This window comes from Acanthaster planci, linkage group LG03 (assembly GCF_054643075.1).
Source record: "Acanthaster planci isolate LZ-2023a linkage group LG03, COTS_SCS, whole genome shotgun sequence".
NCBI lineage: Eukaryota > Metazoa > Echinodermata > Asteroidea > Valvatida > Acanthasteridae > Acanthaster > Acanthaster planci.
Genome location: NC_141779.1, coordinates 5,394,397 through 5,414,633, shown reverse-complemented (window position 1 = coordinate 5,414,633; position 20,237 = coordinate 5,394,397). Strand labels below are relative to the sequence as shown.

General features: G+C 42.6%; 1 long non-coding RNA gene across 1 annotated transcript; it reads left to right on the top strand.

The window, feature by feature from the left end:
* The first annotated feature begins 12,944 nt into the window (after positions 1 to 12,944).
* Positions 12,945 to 20,207, top strand: LOC147799577 (uncharacterized). Its single transcript, XR_015424908.1, has 2 exons — positions 12,945 to 13,887; positions 15,918 to 20,207. It is a non-coding gene; the product is annotated as an uncharacterized LOC147799577 (long non-coding RNA).
* The last annotated feature ends 30 nt before the right edge of the window (positions 20,208 to 20,237 follow it).

Sequence of the window (20,237 nt, the reverse complement as noted above, 5' to 3'; positions counted from 1 at the left end):
GTTAGGCATTTCAGGTGCATGAAATGGTTCTTGCATCTTGACATCTCCTATAAGTTTAATTGGTTTCATGTGTTTCATGAAAATTTTGATTCGACGGTCACATGTCGCAGCAGGTTCTGTTAGTAACACTATCCTTTCACTTTTTGTTCAATTTCCGGTGTGGGCGTCTGGTAGGCGATGATTTTTTTCACTCGGCGCATGCCCCCACCCTAAACCATACCACTGACTCCGCCCCCTCGACTTCATTCACGGTCTAAATTTAAGGTACACTTCCCTCATACATGTAAGTGCCGCGAGTCATGCCCATACTAAACTCGTAAAGGCGCGGTATCCCAGTACCTTGGTAAAAGCGTGTGTGTGTGTGTGGGGGGGGAGAATAACCTATATCGGGTGAATCCAGCCCCGTCTTAAAAGCCACCGAAACTTAAACAAAGAACAAAGTCAAAACGGATACCGCTTTATGCATGTGCCAAGTTTCATCCAAATCAGGCAAACAGTCTGGCAATTATGGTGTGTAAGAAGTGTTTTGCATGCACCACTAGCTTTTCGTGATTCCAGGAGCAGCGAGAATAGACTTTTTACACCCTTTGCCAAAGAGCTTGCTTTATTTTCCGCAAGAGGGTTTACAGCACTAGCACCGGAGCTTGTGCATGCCATTACTTTACAAACTTACAAAGGCTCTGTCCCTTTGTACAGAGCGTTTGCAAGTTTGTAGATGTTATGCAAAAATATTCGAGGGTTTGAATAAACGGAGACCAAGAAATGGCCATGGAACTATAATGAATGTACTACGTTGAGTTCCGTTTTGCAAATGCCTTACATGTATTTGCGGCAAAAGAAAGTTATCCATTTGACAACAAGCATTTACATTTAGGCACTGGTACCGGTAGACCTACCCTGCCATGTTATTCTGAATGACCCGGGATTGACGACATGTTGTTGTACAACTTTGCCTTCCAGTAAAGCTCACTGTTCCCACAGAAACGCATGGGTTGAATGTCGGGCGCACTTCGGGGCGGAGTGATATCGTGATACCCAAAATGTGTCCTGCAGACGGGACTGCGCGCCTCGTCGTGGTGCACCCAATCAGCTACTGACAAGGTAATTGAAAACCAGGAACAAAGCCTCGTATGTGTTGGGGAAATGCTGGTAGGGCTTCACCGCTAGAAGACCGTCGGTCCAGGCCCGCCGGGTGAGACTTCATACAGGCCCTTCTTCACCATGGGAAACTGCTTTATGCAAGGCAGACGGACTTTCCACCTGGTAATAACTGCATTTTCTTTGGAAACATGTTTTACCTTTTAACCCTTATCGTTTATGCTGTGCAATAATTCAAAACTATCCCAACCTTTTGTGCGCTGTATTTCGCAGACATCAGCACCTCATATTTCGACCATATTAGCTTGACCGGAGAAGGACATTAAACAAAGGACGGACGATGAAAAATAACTAGATTCCATATTACTCCAGAAGGCAGCGCCAGATAACATGAACGGTCGTATTGAGTAATAACGAATATTTCCACGATACCCAAGTAAGCACTAGGTCAAGTCGAGATTCTGAAGTCTGGGACATAACTGCATGTAGAGAAACGAAAAACCCGCCGCGCTTTCACTTTTCTCGTTGATTTTGTGATACTGGAAACCGCTCCTTCATTCTAAAACACAAACTTTCTTTTTGACAGCTTCATTTTTTCCTTGGCTTTTGCCAACCAAAGTATATTTTACTATCGATTTGACGTCTCCTTCCATGGCATGTTTTTAAAACTGCACACCAAGAGACCGCATATCAAGCTGAACATAAACCTTCAGGCACGAATCCTTTCTGATTCCTCTTCTAGTACTCGACACCAAGTTTGGAAGAGAAATTATTTGGCAGCTTGTAAGTGGTAATAAAAATAAATCGTTAAATTCTCTCATGCCTGTCAGAGATTCTCACATAATTTCAAGTTCTTATTTTTGTCATCGTCGAAGAATAAATCTCTCCCGGTTATTGTTGTCGCAACATTTCGAGTTATATATTTTGCTCATCACACTTTCCTTTCACAAGAAGGTCATGCACGCACATGTGAGTAAATCCCGCCATTTTGGATTGGAATACTTGAATATTAATGGTCTTAATTTTAGTAACATGAGCTTTCAAGTCAAGTGCGTCTATAACAAAAAATACAACTCAAAACATGTAAAACACCTATGTTAGGTCAAGGACTACTGAATAAAGTCAGAGTTACTTTCGACCAAATGCTTTAGTATAGTTTTTTTTTCCATCTGCCATCTCTTTTCCAATATGCAAACCGTTGGTCATGGCTTAGCCTTTGGTGAATTTATGTAAAATGATGGATTTTAATATGAAGCCCCAAATCATCAGCGTTGTGTGGTCATGCAGAGCACACCAGTAAATCAAAACTAACTCGAAAGGAGACGGTTCGGCACGACATCGAGGTCGACCGTGACTCAACCGTTATACCGTCAGCCATTTCTTTAATCTAGCCCAGCATTATTGTCGTTGTCAAATATTGGGGATGGATGCAATGATTTTGACTTTTTGTTATGCCCACAATGGAATGAAAATCCCCTTGACATGTTGTGCGTTAGGGGCGTGCATACGGTGCCGGTTAAACTTGGCATGAATCATCATACATAGGTCAATAGCTGCCATCTTGAATTTTGTTTTTAAAGTTGAACATGTCCAGATGTGCATCTTTTCTCTTCTAAAACCTGTTAAATTTTTAATAAAGGGAACTTCAACAGTTATAATAGAGTTCTTTAAAGTGTTTATGATTAGAATTTGAACCAGTTTTGATGGAAGGTAATTTCAGTGTTGATTTGGAAACGGTTTTTAGGATCAAGATTAAATTTAGTTAAATTTGGGTTTGTGACTTCATAAGCACACCAGTTGCGCTGTTTCCTTTTGCACAACGAGTTCCTAATAACAAACAAGGAGAATTGGGTAAGGATTTGCTGATTCCAGACGAGAGTTCCTTGCCACTTCGCTAGAGTTTTGATGCCGTAGAAAGAATGAAGTGAACGGCTCGAAACATGGCGTTGGAGCCGCTGGCTATAGGCCTACTACTACCGCGCCGCCGTAGTTTATTTGCACGCACTTGGCTGTGTGTTCGAGATGTTCACACTTTCCGTACTTCTCGGGTAAAAAATCAAACAAGTTGCCCAATGCTTATCTCGAGGATGTTCAGTCTCGATGTAATTTTACCCTCATCTTCCCCACATTTCCCTCAGTATCTAAATGCTTTACGGCATATTGGGTGGTGGTTGGATTCACTACCGGCCTCAACGCCAATCCGCTCCTGACTAATGCAAGTGCTAGCACTAGGAATGAGTTGACCGCATGACATTGTACGATCACGTTTTAGAAACACACAGATTTCATCAATTTCAACGAAACAGCCCTCGTTGTATTTGTATGGTCGATAAAAATTAATCGATCAGCGATGGTTGAGGAAGTTAGCAAGTTTCAAATGTTCCGCAAAGACCGAACACCACCGAGTCTTGACCCGTTTAATGCTTCTAAATCACGGCGTTAAAAGGGGCTCCCGGTTGCTGTTTTCTAAGCCAAGGTATTAACAATGCTTTACCGTACGCTCACGAGGTATATCCGCTACGGTAAATGTTTTGAATGCTGAAACATCGTTTTCTCTCTGTCTCTTTTTTCGCGCTTTTATAAGCATGAAAAGGAACACGAGTTTGTAATTATTAGAATTGTGGATAACAAAATGATATAACTTGAGAATTCATAATGTGAAATAATTTCTGTTCAATTACAAGGAAAGGCATCAGCGCCTAGACACGGCCGAGCTTCAGCAAATCTTGTCGACTATATCAATGACATGCTTCACCACACTTGAACACCTAGCCATATAATAGTTAAAAACGCCATCTGCAACGCGACGGTTAAATGGCGATTATAGTGCGACACGTGCTGTTTGTAAGCTTAACGTAATGACATTTTCGTAAAAGAATGATCAATATAATTCAAAAACATTTCAAGTTTTTTTTTCAAGGTAGTCTTGATGAACACCAGCATATGTGTTAAAGGACTGTCCCTATCTCTGTCAGAATAATCACTTTCATGCAACAAAACAGCTGTTATCTAGTTGGCATTAGTTCGAATCTTGTACATACGGGCCATTACCACTGACGCCTGCTTATACTGTCACGCAATCTTATTTTGCCGGCAAGTGGTCCTTCCATTTATGATCGAAGCAGGTGAAAAGGACGGGAAAACCGTTACCATTAAGGTAAATAAATCTGGCATTATGACAGGTTTCATTTCCAGGGGTCTTAAAAGACTCCCCCACCGCACGGAAGGGGATCACCGAGATGGTAGGCTGAGACGGGTTCGCTCCACGGGTCGGTCGGTCGGTCTGAGCCCCCTGGCGGCGTCAGGGCCAGCCGCCAGTGTCTTCGGCTCACGCAGTTCTTGTACTGACAACACGTATTGCGCAGTCAGGATGCCGCCAGATATTAGCTCAAAACCCGAGGAAAGAGGCGCTTCCTACGGGGCGAAAGGCTCGCAGGTGTCTATGGTCTTAGGGGGAATTCTTTGAGGGGAAATCCGCGATGTGATGATCAGTGAGATTTTAAGAATCCACCCGCCGCGGTGGGCAATAAAGACAGCGTCGTGGATGGGACAGCTCTGAGGTTTGACGCCGTCGGCAGAACCCTAGCTCAAGTGCACCGATCGCACTGCACTTGAAGTCAAGACGAAAATAAAGACAATTAGCCCGTGATCTTATCTCTAAGATCAAGACTTCAACTCATCAAGTGATCCTCAGTCGGTGGAATTAATCCGCTAAAGTGCCTCGTTTTTCTGTGAGGGAAAATGAAATTTCCGTAACCCCGGGGTGAACGCTTTTGTGACCGGTGTTCCATAGACGCAAGCGGGGGCTTTTTGCAAGGCAGGGCCTGGTTGTCTGAGGGGCTTGGTCCCCGCTGCGGATTAGTGCAGCTTGGGGCTCCCCCGCGCTGCGGGCTGGTCGCAGACAACAGTTGACACATAATCACATCTTGCCAGAAATTTTCTGCCGAAAATAAGACGGTCTATTATTAATTAGAAAAGCAAGGGTAATTCGGGAACAGTGACAACTCGGCATTTAGCACTGTTTTCATAACAGTGTCGTTTTTCAGTTTTCCCCGTTTTGCAAATTCTCCCTAAACATCGATAGGTTTTCACTCTAATCAACCAATAACTCGGAAAACTTTCCCATCAAATGTCAACTATTTTTTTAACGTTCTTTCATTTTATTGTGTTGAGAAACTCTTCCACAAAGTATTCAGAGCTGGCTTAATTGCACCATAATCCAACAGCATTCCTTAAAACTGCTGTTGAATGTGCTTAGTTTTGACAGCTTATGCCTTTGAAGAATATCTGTATACATTTCACTGTCTTGATGGTGGCAAACCACTCGACCTTGTTTGTAACTCACTGGTTTCAGACATTACTGGGACACGAATAATCAGCAAGCACGTCGACATGCATGACAAGTTTGTCACTGCTGTTTATAATCCCTAATAATGTTAATCGGGTAACCCGCATCGTAATTAATTGCATTATTTCAGTATTCAAACGAAAAATATGGAACAGTCAACTCCTGCGCATGCCATGTCGGCTAATTTGAAGACCCTGCTTGACGTTTTCTGTTGTTGTTGAAGTGTTGCTAAATGTTTCGTTTGACGTTTTCTGTTGTTGTTGAAGTGTTGCTAAATGTTTCGTTTGACGTTTTCTGTTGTTGTTGAAGTGTTGCTAAATGTTTCGTTTGACGTTTTCTGTTGTTGTTGAAGTGTTGCTAAATGTTTCGTTTGACGTTTTCTGTTGTTGTTGAAGTGTTGCTAAATGTTTCGTTTGACGTTTTCTGTTGTTGTTGAAGTGTTGCTAAATGTTTCGTTTGACGTTTTCTGTTGTTGTTGAAGTGTTGCTAAATGTTTCGTTTGACGTTTTCTGTTGTTGTTGTTACCCCTGTTATTGAGCTTTCTTTTGCATATGCTAAACTTAATTTGATGATATTTTAAGCAAGCATGTGATGAATGTGGCCAGGTAACATGTTTACAAACCAGGTCACACCAAAGCATCTCGAAATTACGCAAAAATGAATAACAGAATGTGCTGTATCTTCAAATGTGTGTTCGTGGATCTCTCTTTTTTTTTAAATGTTCAAGTGGCCTGGAAAGGCAAGACTAAGGCCATGTCCGAATCACTCGCCTACGGCTGGAAATTACGCATGAGTGTATTTCAGTGGCCGCGGCCAGTTCGCAGTAAGTCGCGTGTAAATTCCGGCCGTTGCCAAGAGATTCAGACACGGCCTAACATTCCAATTGTGCAGACTTTCACGTGGAGGTCGTTTCTCCACGGCTTTTAAAATGTGTTCCAACCAACCATGTCTCGATAAAAAAACGGTTGAAATTCCGCACTGTCGGCATAATCATAATGTTTCAATGTTCCCTTATAGCTTGATGCATCCTTGCGCTTTCAACAGTATCGACGTAACCTTTGACCTCACATTGCCGCGTGCACATGAGTAACGGTGAACAGCCGGGCTATACGTTTCTTGGTCAAAGTTCAACTTCTTATTAGATGATGCACTGTAGGAAACCTATTTCTTTTTAAATTAGGCCCTCAATCACAGGAATATATAGCGCGGTTCCACGGTCATGCTCTGTAGCTAATTGCTTTACAAATCGAATGTATGCACTGTGATTTTAATGACGCCGATGCTTTACAAAAGGTCTGACGCGAAAGAATTAAACTGCCAGAATGCATTCACAGGAGCTTGTCTGTGATTTGAGTCAACGGGAAGAATAAGACTAAGAACCCAAAATTTAAGTTCAAACTCGCCTGTGCAGTAAAGATTTGTATGATTGCGATTTTACAGAGAGGGATTAAATTTTCTTGGTCATTACGGTAAAAAGTCTCCTTTTGTGGATACGCTATTCACTGTTTCTGTAGCCATCTGTGGTGATCATAAAACGATTAATCCTTTCACAATTTGCATACTTTTTATGCTTCATCTTTGTAAGCTGTACCTGTAATGTTAAAAGCTTCGCACAAACACATGCAGCCAAGTATGGGAAAAACCCCTCAATTTTGTACCAACAACGAGTAACATAGACGACCCACGGAGGGTGAAGTGGCGGACATTTACCCCATGCGCACTAAACGGATCAAAAGTTCAAGCATGAACATAAATTTAATTACGCTCATGTCGCCAAAAACCATACCAGAATCGCGAGTGCCAGTGACCTTCCTGATCGTAGAAGTTTTTCTGGCTTTCGTAAAGTTCTCTGAAGCATTAGGCGGCATTCATGTTAATCCACTCGTGCAGCATGTGGAATGTGGGAACACCGATGCGCTGAGCAAACAACCGGAAATTTGGACCAAACAAACGGTAAGCATATGGATATATCTCCACTTATTATGTCTGCTGAAAAGGCAGCATTCATTAGGTTAGTTGAGATAAAAGTTCATACGTATTTTAGACAGAGGACCTCCTCAGATTTGAAACATGAAAACGTAGGGCCACTGTATTGGTGTTAGCTCAAAACGATAGAGGGCGCACTGTGTAAAATGGGCTTGATTTTTTTTCTGCCCCCTTCTGGTTTGTTTTCATTTTATTTGGCCACGGCTGTGGAGTTCATTTAGAAAGCGTGCAGGATCTCAAAGAGTTGGTGGAGAGGGGACAGAAAAAGGCCACTTGAATCACAACATTTTGAAATGAAACAGCCAGTTCTGAGATTAAGCTGTTTCCCTCTGACAAATGCCATAGGCCATTACTTAAAGGCCAACGGCGTTGCACAAGTCGGTGAATGACACTGTTTAGAAAAGCCAGACAAGCGAGGAGACGAAGGGCTTAATTTGAGGGAATTACGGCACATCCTGACTTTTCCTAATCCAAACACCGCAATGAAATGAACGCTACGCAATATGATTGATTGCAAGTTGCGCCATGTGAAATGTTTTGTCAAAAATCTTTGACCTTCTCCAAAAAAATTTTTTTCATCTGACTAAAAGATTGAGTGACATTTCTAGGGGTTAGAAGGGAGGTGACTACCCTCATAGTAAGGTTTGCTGATAGACCTATGTTGGTTTTATTTTCCTTTCCAAGAAATAAAAGGATCCCCTAATCGCCCTGTGCTCACTCCCCCACACCCTATATCACAACGTGCCCATAAACCACCCCTTTGTCCATTATTCCTTTGTCACATTCATAACCTAGAGTCTATTCTGATTACAGACCGGCTCGGACAAACGTGAAAGTGAAGGGAATTTGACGTCACGAAAGATTTTGCAGCAAATTGTCGCTGAGTTGAGATGTGTTCAACTTTCGCTATTTCGCTGCGCGAATATTGTCACAAATTTGCGTTTGTGTTCGCTTTTGCGCAGAGAATGAACTGGCCCTAAGTCGTAAAAAAGAATCAGGTCGTTTCAGGAAAAAGTTACTTCAGGTTCAACTTGCCCCAAAGCGCTGAACGCTCTCTGGCAGAGCAAGTGAGCTTATTAACCCTAACACTCCTCAGTCCTCCAACAGGTGAAGGATTGAGGAGGGTTAGGGTTAAACGATAAGATTCAACGTTCTTTCACTGTCATGCCGTGTCGTGTTTAGTTTCGTTTCATTTTCACTTCGTTCCTTTCATATGTCGTTTTTATGTCCTGCCATGCCATGTAATGTCGTATATTAGGTCGTTCCAAGACACACCATGTCATGACAGGTCATGCCACGACATGTCATGCCTCACAGTGCTATGCCGTGTAATTTCATGTCATGCCATACTATGCCATGTCATGTCTTGTCGTGCTACATGCATGTCCTTTCATCCGCTGTTCTGATAAAGAACACCAATTCTCATGCAATCAATTCTGAAACCAAAGGGGAGCATTCACTGAACTACATTACAAACTTTCAAGTTCAAAAGGCTTTAATGAGAAGACCTCTTCAGAAAACGAAAAGGCTGGGGAAAAAAGAGTATTCAAATCGACACGTAGGACACACGTCCAGTGGAGCAGCCAGGGGGAGGTATTTCTGGAGTCGAAACCACCACCTTTCTTCGGGGTGAGGTTACCTTTACGGATAACAAACTTTGGACAGTCGTTGGGAATTTAGAAAAACAAACCCATCCTCGCTCAGACCCTAGACCTGAATACGCAACTCAATAGGTCGCGAACAAGTCATACTTAAGAAAATGCAGGGAAAGAACCAAGCTTCGAGTAGAGGGCGCTGTTTATGGCTGCCACTCGCACCTCAAGGAACAGTTTCTGTGTGAAAACAAACGACGGAATTGTTTGTAGTGTATCTTCCCCAGCTACATATACCACATCTTCAACCGCATCATGAATCAGTTATAACTGGCCAAATGCCCACTTCCCGAAGAAACATTGCAAATTAAAACTTGTTTAATGAAGGATTTCGTAATCTCTTGAAAGCCCAACAGACAAAACCACACGCACAATTTGTAGGATTTTAATGAGCAAAACAAAAATTCTTAGCGAAACTTAATTTGATTCGAGACTTTATGTGATTCTCATACTAATTTTGAACACAAACGGGCGACAAGCCATGAGACAAAACTTCACTTGACGCAAGATAAGCTAATGGCATTTTACGGGTTCTGAAAACATGACTGCGCCCTCTAGTGGTGAGTGTTAATCTGATTTCGCTATCCCTTAGAAATGTACGCATATTTTTTATCATTGAGCCCTGCTAAGTCAGAACACAATTATGTCTTATCCTCCAAGTTGGGAAGAAGATCCGATCTTCATGAAAAAAAGCAAAGGAGGGAGAAATAAAACGGGACACTTAGCTGGTTTCGACTGAGTTTGTACTTTTCTTGCAAGTGTACGCTCAGACCCAAAGTTGTAATGACTCGAGTCACAGTTTTTGACGACACTACTTGACTCGAGTCACTACGTTAAAAGTGACTCGGCTATCCAATTTTACGTCCATTCCCAGAGACTTGTATTTCAAAAGCTGAGTAAAGATAGATGGGGACGTTTTTATCACACTGCCTGATCTTTTCCGCTCACAGCCCATCGATGTAATTCAAAGCGATCCACTCCACAACTGGTTCATACAATATAATTCTCATCAGATCTGTGGAACAGCATCAATTTGCAATGTTTTCCGTAAAGAATACCTCCACCTTAATAAACTGTTTCTTTAATATGACTGTATGAAAATGTCCCACTCTAAAAGAGGGAGCGACTTCCTTAGTATCCCCATGGAACTCAAATCTCGATTTAAATGCCGTAGCAATGAAATTCAACACATGGTTCCTTGAAGTCAAAACTTCACTCCATCAGGTTTTATTATCATAGGATATAGGAAGAACTTATACATGTAGTTCATTTTCGTATGTTCAAAGTTTTTACTGCAGCCTATTGCGAAATAGTTCGTTTTGAAAGTCAACTTTGACAGATGACAAAAGAGGTTGGACGGAAAATGTTCGAAGATTGCTCAGCGGTCCCGGATGTAAACAGCGCTCTCTTCCGTCATGTCATCAATCAGAACGCGTGGTTGCCAAACTACCACGTGTAATGGGCAGCATGCTTCCAACTATGAGTGTTACGGATTCCGGATGCCTGAAACAATTTAGACTTTGGATCCCATTTCGTTGATGCAAAATCAAGAGAGTTTGGCAATCTGTCTCTCCAAACAATCTTTCTTCGAAAGGACAGGACCTTTGCGTAAACTAGGTCAGTTGTTCTCATTTGCCGTTACCCTTCTTGGGTAAATGTCAAATGTATTTCATATAGTTCGAAGGAACTGCGGCCACGAGACACTCATGCATGGGCTCTTGTCATGCAAGCCCCAAGTTATGGACAGCCATTTGAAAAGCTATTGCAAAAAGACACGTGACCTAGGTGGGAAGACGGTTAATTTAAGAGTGACGATCTTGGTTTTTGCTGATCTATTCTGAAAAGAGCGAAAACGATAATCTGATTACCTCTTTGGCAGAGAATAGTACGACAATGTACAATATTACACTATTAAACACTTGCCAAATTGGATTAGACACATAACAACGAAACAAAATTAATAAAGTTTGAAGAAATTACCAATTAAGTACTTTCTTCAACAGTATTAATACGATATAAATTCATCTTGAGATCAAGAAACATTCAGTTTTTTCGGAGTTTCTAAATCTCCCAAATCGATTCAAACTTGCACGTCATTCGTTGACAAATAATAAAAATGACTAATCGTGGAAGAAGGACGTTTGTGACACGTGCAATGTTGAAGGGAAATTTGACCTACAGCAGGAGATTAATACCTGCGGAGAGTTAATAAACGATGTTGTTGAGTCTTCGCCAAGGAAGAGTTTCAAATGAATGAAGGGTGAATTCGCGCAAACTACAAAGTATATGCATTGAGGGCGCTTCGCGAATTTAACTAACTTGTAAAGCTCAATAAACTTTAACGTAGTGTGTTGCTTTACAATGAAATCTTTTAGACCAGACAAGTATTTTATCAAATGTGGTAACTGCAGTATCAAATAATTTACATTATTCAAAATATAATGCAATTTAATATAATGCAAGTATAATTTAGAACAGTATATGCGTTTATGCAGGGTTAAGATGTTTTTCATTCTTGTATGTCCACTTAACAGGTAAATTCCTGATCACCTGTTTAACTGAATGAGGGCAGCAAATTATTATGTTAATGACATTATTTCACTCTCCGCTGAACATGCACATTTTTATCTTCAGTCACCATCGTACCCAATGAAAAATAAATCAGAGGCTCACGCTCTGAGGCGTCAGAACGCGGCGACGGAACACTGTATGCACACACCTTTTTGCCGCGATAGAATTTACGAGGAAAACGTGAAAGGGAAAAATGGAGAGACTCTCGCCACGCGACACCCGTGGCCGAGGACAGGTGTGAATCTCCCGCCATGGGAACTCCGATGGCCGCCTTGTTCGTGCCGCCAGTTACTGGGGTTGCGGATTCTTCTCACCTCTTGTCCCGTCTATTCACGATCATGTTACAGTTTCTTCTTCTTTTTAAAGAACTCATGAAGTGTGTAAATTTCTTCTCTAAATCACCATGTACGAAATGTTTGAACTCCTCCTTTGATTCATTTTATTTCAAGGGTGCATATTTTTAGAACATGTGAAATCTGCCAAACAAAGGGCTTTTGCTGTCACAGTGGTGTCATTACAGAGGGACACTTCGTTATAATAAAGGTTTTCAAATGCAAACTTTTAGGTACGTTTTATTCACTGAAAATATATATCAGAGAAAAAAGCTTACTGGTCTGATATCATGTACCTAGAAAGACAACCGACCTGAAATTATAGCACTTTTCAGCGTAGACAAACCTGTAACATTGAGGTCTCTTCCCAAAATCGAAACATGTGTGCGTGTTTTGTTTTTGTTTGTTTGTTTTGTGTTTGTTTTTAATACTAAGTAGGACACTTGTGGTCATTTTACATATTGATTTCAGAAGTTATGCACGTCACCTCTTGGCGAAGGATTAGTAATGTTCTTGGAACTAAAATTAACCCCAGTACTAACGACTCCTCTGCAGTGGCCTGGTTGCTTTGTGAAGACCACTCTTATTTGGTACCTGCATGAATGACACCAGTCTATAAGTCTTAGTTCCAACAAGAACTTATAGCAACCACCGTTTGGCAAACGTCTGAATTGAACAAAAAACACTGCAGAACGCTGCCACATACAGTATACGCGTACTGCACATGTACATAACATTGCGCACAGTACATGCAGTATCGAACGCTTGCAATAGACCACGTTGTGTTTGACGTGGCTTTTCCCCTAGGCAAAAACTGTCTCAATTCAAGAAATATACGGTAGGAGTGTGTCTTTGTTTTTTAATTTCTACCTTGAACTGACACAGTGTTTGCATGTGGGCCAAGCCACATCAAACACAACGTAGTCTATTGCAAGCGTGCGATACTGCTGTGCGCAATGTACAATGGACATTGTACATGTCAGCGTTCTGACGATGACGTCATCCAATCAGCCTGGGAACTCGAACGGCCAAAAGGGGATTTTTTTGTGGGCGGGGAAACACAGGATCTTTTTATTCATTTGGGAGTCACAATTAATGGGTAAACATTAAATAAACATTAAAAGGTCTATTTATTGTTATTTTAAAAAACTTCACTTGAAGTAAATATTTTCAGTTTCTGTTACCCTTTAAATACCGGCTCGCCTATTAGCTCCCAATAGTCGAGTAAGGCCCGTGGAAGCTCATTTAATGTTATTACCCTTCGTGGGTTGTATTCTACTGCCGATCTGAACAGAAAGTCAAACAACAGAGTAACGTGAGAACCAGGAGGTGTAATTATGACAGGCACGAGGGAATACTTTTATAGCAATGACGGCCAGGATACCTCTCTGCATAGGTGGAAACAAACAAAAAAGTCCCCCAAATAACATCATGTTGGAGTAGACGACAACTACAGCAGCTTCGCTGGAAGTCCCAAACAGGTGGGGGAGGTTTGAGCGGGTCGCGGCCAAGACGGTGACCGGAGAGCAACGGCGATCAATTATGGAGACGGCGCGCTTTGACACCTTCTGGTCTGGGGCCAAGCTGACGTTTAAGGCATGGAGCTCTTGCTGAAATACTACTTGGAAAACAAGCTGTAAATCACAAGCCTGTAGCGCCAACATGAAAGAAGGGACAGAAATGACATGTTACAGGGGCACTGTCTTGGAATACAATCCTGGCGAATCAATGTAGGGTGATGAAAAAGGCCTACTTTCCTCCCGCACGCGTCACATAGTACGCCTTTGCTGCATTAAAAGTGCTGCATTTCTTCCTACGGCCTAGGACGATTGAGATGAATCACTGGGTACTGGTTGGCGTGTCTATTACAATGACTTCATCAGAGGAGCTGACAACTCGGGTGAGAATCCCCATAAAGTTTATTAATAGGCATACAGGTGATGACACAGACTAGCAAAATTTTACATTTTTCAGACAGTGTACTTTGTCCGTGGTCAGAAGAATTCTCTTTTCGAGGGAAATGAAATGAAATGAAATAAAATGAAATGAATCTAAAAACTAATTTGACATCTGGAATGCTAAGTTCTTAATCTTTCCAAAGACTTCACCATTAATGACAACTGCACTTCGGAGGTTCCAAAACGTAAGACAGACAAATTGCATGAAAAGTTTGATTGCAGGAATATAAAACAATGAATGGGGTCTCCAGTTCTGTTCAGGGGTCCTCTCCGATAAACGGATCTTTCTTCGATTTCATAAAACGTTGGGAATAACCACGCCATGAATTTCCAATGTGTGCTTGTGTTCATTCCAAACCAGGGAGGACAAAATGCAATCTCAAGCGAGCAGAGAGCCCATCAACATTTGCCAAAAGCTCCGGCTCCCCCAAACCCGCCATTTGGCGTGTGCTTACCCGGAGCCAGACGGGGAAGTTTACAGCAGTCGTAACCGGGCAGCGTGAACTCTCGCTAAAAGTGCAGGCGGGGCCGACTGAACTTCAGAATTTCGTTGAAACGACAGAAGAACTCGGTCCAAAATAGTGCATTGCTTTTGGCCGAGGGAGAGTGTGGTTTGTGTTTATGGCTGGCTGAGAGATGAAGTCGTGGTTTATGGGTGTACAATGCTTGGCAGTAAACTGTCTCAGGCAGGGTACAAACTCCCATATAAAATATTGGAGACGGCGGTGTACTCAAGTTCGCTTTGCTGATCAGCATATATCTGCCTTCTTTTCGTCGGTCAAAGTAGGCCCCCAGTAAGCTGTTGAAAACATAAATTGAAAATAACCCCCAAACTTATTGAGGTAATATAAAATAAGTGCGTTGTGCAAAGGGCCACTTAATTTATCTCATTATGGAAGACAGATTCATGAGTAAACATTCAAAAACAGGTCTGCCATTTTTAAGTGACAGATTATATATTTCGCCAGAATAGTTCGTCATCATTCAAAGACCTGAAATGTCGATTTGCTAACAGAGGGCGCACTTAATGTGCTCAGTCAGAATCACGAAACTCTACATGCGGTAATTTTTTCTTCAATACTATAATGCGCGCCATTTACGGTTCATGCTCGTTATCTATATGTCACCCTATCCCGGCCTCTGTTTTTCATGCGTCCGTCCGTACACACCTCTTGATGAGGTCTCATGCAACGAGACAATTTTTGAGCCTCGTCTTCTTCAATGGCGCCCCGTGTCTCTCTGCGTTCTCAAACGCCAGGCAAACGGCTATCAACACCCTCGAATGATAAACCACAATCGTTGAAAAGTTATGAACTGCAGACGGCGGATTTGTACCAAGGAGCCTGCTGCTGAAGACGCAAGTGATAGTTTCCCGTGGGGTGGGGCTGAGACCATGTCAGTGAACAATTGGTCGATAATTTGGTCCCCCCACCATGGGGTCAATAGAGGCCACCGTGGACCGATGATACCATGACTGACACTGCAATTTGTAAACCGAAATCCAATGTTTCCCGACACGACTTGAGCTGAGGGAAACCTTGTCAAATTGATTTGAGACTGACAAATTGACAGGCGCCGTAGCGTACGTTCCACAAACGTGAAGACTCAGTTCCAGTCGTAGCTAAATTGCTCCACTAGTCAGCTCCCTCTAAAATGTGGTCTGTTTCCTTGCATTTGGACTGAAACGGAACTGAAACGTTCAAGTTTCGTGTCCGCGGTATACAAGCCTACACTTCAAGTCGCGGGAGACTGTTGAAACTCTATTGTGACATCATCCCAATGAGATCGGCCTATGAGCCTGCGCAATGATATGGAACATCCAGAGCACCAGAACCAATTATGTGGGAGGAGGAACTAAGTGGTTAATCCCTTAATCGCGAATTCTTGAAAAGAACGAAACTTTAAGCTACCTTAAACTGCCGCATGCCGTACTTTATTCCAGCCTTGTAAATCTGTTCTCTCCCTTTTGCAGATACACTGTTGGACGTCTGGAAACTCAAGTTAGATGCATGATGGGCTTCCTGTGTTAACTGGAGAAGCATCCTCTTCGATTTAGCAGTGACTTCCCTGGGGCTTACATTCGGGAGCAGCGCACTTGACATAATATTTCGCATGATCTGCTCCGGGGGTCTCCCTGTTTGGTGCTGGGTGAACGGCGTCAGTGGCGTGACGTGACAGCTCAGTGTCTCTCAATCACCGTATAATGATGGCGGTGCTTGTGCACAGAGAGCTTATAAGCAAGCAATACGGGAGGTAGACTTGGGGTGTCACCCATGATGGATGGAAGGGAATGGCAAGCATGGGCAGGGAGATGAAAGCAAACGGACACAAGAACCGACAGGATCACATGGCATTTCAGCCGTCGTCATACGTCAAAGCGTGGACAAGAGAAATGAAATGCAGAGATAAATGGCATCTTAATGCGAGGGCCAAATAAAACGGAGTTGTGATGAGATGAGAAGAAAATGAAATATTGCTGCTAAATCGTTGCAGTTACGAACGAAATTGAACAGTATTTCATTCCCGGGATTTTTTGGCACGTTCCATTTAGTTTTCAAGAAACCTGGATGGCTACTCTGCTTTATTTCAGCAACGGAGGAAGGACAAACATTTTCACACACAATGCACTATGGCATGCGTCGACCATGATTGCCAGGTCGTACCGTGACCGATCCCAGGTCCATGACCCCTACAGACAAGACCCGGGCGGCGACCCCCCAGCCGAAATTGATTGTGCACCGGCGCTGTTTTACATCTCGCCATTTCATAACGTTGACGTGTATTGACCGGACGGAGGCCGAGTAGCAGATTGTTAATTAGCGGTCTTACAGACCCATCGTCAACTGCCGGTCTGACTGGATCGTTAATTACCGCGTTACGCCCTGGTTTGGCCCCATTCTATATATACATCGGCTGGGGGCGATGGGTTGCGGTCGGGGGCTGGATAGGTTAAAGACGCACGCTGGCCACGGCTCTCAGGAAAACAGTGAGCGAGCTGTAAAGACGTGTTATGCCATAGAGCATACGAGACAAAGCTGAGATACACCAAGCAGTATTACATTAATGGCGGATCTAAGGAGGACTTAACACTCCAGGCCGGTGGTACCATACAGAATCAAACCAAATCATTCCAATCCAAACTAAAGTCAAACCAAAGCAAGACAAACCAAATCAAACTCAAGCAAACCACGGTCAATCCGCGTTGAGCAGAAGCCCCCCCTCCATCGATTGAAAAGAGCCATGTTGGTGGGAAGTGATCATTTTGGTTGTTAGCGACGTGACCGCAAAGCATGCATTTCATAGTCGTTTGTGAACCAACGAAGTGCAGTTCCCACCAAAAGAGCTTGCGTTACAGTAGAAAATCGCGCCCTCTCTAGGTCTGCTTGGGGCCATACACAATCGCATCGAAGACAGCCTCTTCAGATATCAACGCTGGCATTCGACACGCTTGGTGTTCTTGTGGGAGCCAGCCCTAGATATACCCGCTCTGCCTTCACCCCTGGAATCCGGCCCTGAACTCTCCAACTGTTCAAAGGTCGATTTCAGGAGCATAACGCCACACAAAATTTTCTTACGGAATCGGAAGTACTGCCTTCGTGTCAGAGCCTTGTGTTGTGTAATGAACTGTGCCTAAGGATGGTTGAAAACACTGTACCTAAATTCATGGAAGTCTGAAGACAAACATCTCTCATAGAACCCAAAATGCCCGATAATGATACACTGTTGTCAAGAGCTCCGCTCACCGAATAAACTAATCGCTAATCACAGCACATTAATAAAAAAGGGAGAAATTTTGCTAAAGTCGACGAACATTTTCATACAATATGTTAAAAGTAATTACTGAAGGGTTCTTTGCGCGCCCATTAGCAAGGGCCACTTGTTTGAAGCAGGGTAATGAAAGTGCAGGGTGCAAACCTACCCTACGCCATCTCCAACGACTGTCCCTTTAAGTCAGCGTGTGTTCACCCCTAACTATACCCAACAGCCCCGTTGCCGAGCAGACGTCATGAAATACGTGGCAAACACATGCAGACCGACAATAACTCTTTGCCCATATGTGTCCTTCGAGGCAAAGCAGTGTACTGATCCGGTCATTCGCCTGAAACCTACGGATACCACAAGTGAACATCTCAGACGGAAGAGGCAAGCGACCTGGAAACTATGACCCCGAGCCCAAACATTAGGTTGCAGTTCTTTGGTACGGTGAATGAAAGGGAACTTTACTGCTCTGAAATGCTTTGAAGTTATTTGACCGTGACATTCCTTATTGACCAAATGATCTGAAAAGCGGGCCTTTATCAACTCTTTTAATTTGAAACCCTTAAGTTTGTCACAGACTGGTCCTTGCTCCAACAATCTTTGACGTCTCTTATGACTTTATGTCGGGTTGTACCAGAGTCTAATTTAAGATTCAGCCTATGCGTTTCTGATACTGAAATGTTTAGCTTTATCAACTGCGTTGGAAAAAGTGAAATGGGTATTAAATAAATACACTGAAACATTACTGTATAAAGGTAGATTAGAAAGAAGGCATTCTTTTTGTGTAAATATTCACAAACATAAACGAAAACAACCAAAACTCATGTAAGTAGGTTTTGAAATTTGGGACCATGTTAGATATTTTCCAAAAATGCACCTTGTTAGGACTAATCTCAGAATCTGCTCACTGAAAGTGAAAAATTTGTGAGGAGGGATCTTACCACTGATTTAATGCCGTAAACTTAGACAACAATCAATCACAAAAGAATTTGAAAGAAAGGAAATTTATACGCATCCAAACTTGCTGTACCGAAGTAGCTCTTGAATGAAGGTTTCGGGATTGTATTATATACTTTTGTGCATGACTATGAAAACCGTCAGCACAAAAACCAAAAAGAAAGTTAGCAGAATGTCCTTAAAATAGCGAAATAAGACGTAGACGCAGAGTTCAATTGGACACAATCCAGTATTTTCACGACTGAATCTAACATTTTACATCCACACTGAGTGGTAGAGAGAACTACCTTTTGAGTTTCCACACAAAGGAAAGTAATTTCTAAGACCCAGGTGGTTTTGTGCATTATGTATAATTCAGATCAAGTAAATATATAGTTGGAACATAGCAACAAGATAAACAAAATGCTGCATTTCGAGAGTAATTTTGAAAATCAAACCAGTCACCGAACATTTTGATAATATTATAAAATGTTTTAAATCAGAAGAGTAGACTTTATTCGTAGTCATGAGCAATCAGGAGATGCTTTATCTCAGAGATAATGCAATCATAGGAAGTTGAAAGTTGATGGTGTCTTTTAAAGACCACCGTATAAGTCCTGGTGAGGAAAAAAGCTCTGGCCCCGTCCATCCATCGAACCGTGCGTTAATTGCAATCGCAGCCGGTTTAGTCTTGGTGGCGGGGGTGAGGGCGGCGGGCAAAGGGATACCTTTCAATTGCCGATGTCTGGACAACAGAGGTTTCCCAAGTCCATCGACTTTTGGCGGGGGGAAACAATCTGACTGGAGGTGAGCAGAGCTGATCGATCCCGCCTACCCAGGCCGCCTGATCTTTGCGCTCCGGAGGATGGCTGAAAGGAAATGTGTCGCTCTGCCAAATGTGCCATTAGTTAATAGGAGGGATCGGTATCGACCACGGACCACAACAGCATTGCGGCTGATTAGTGGAACGATGATGCGGATGTCGCTCGGCGTTACTAGTCACGTGTAATTAACACTTTATGGACATGGCATTATGTCAATGACCTCCAACACTTTTCCCTTCTTGTTAAAGGAAATCGCTCGCAGTTTTTAGACTTTATGTGTAAAGTCGATGAGATAGTTTAGTACGAAAGGACAAGTGGTAATGAAAAGTCCAATATGGTGGCATTTGAAGTTCCAGTAGGCCTACTGGGCTTGTAATCACAATAGTACATTTTTAGTCGTACGAGTCACTGTAATTCCACTTTGCATTATGAAAACCACTACTTTTCAAACTTGTGTGCTGATTTACTACCATACACACTGACACAATTCCTGTACATACAAACCACGGGAACACAAGCTGGTGTGTGGGGGGAATCGATACATAATTGGGCATTGGGCAACCAATCAAGTCGTCCCGACTCAATCATGAAAATAGCTTCTGTGGGAGCTGTACCGTAACGAATGCATTTCCACATGAAGTGATGCGCAGAACGAATAAAGGTCACAGTAAATTTATGGTTGTTTCGGTATTCATTGACAAGTTCGGGGCAATATTAAACTGCATTCTTCTGACGTCACTGTACTCATTAAGGTGTATATAATTTTTGTCGAA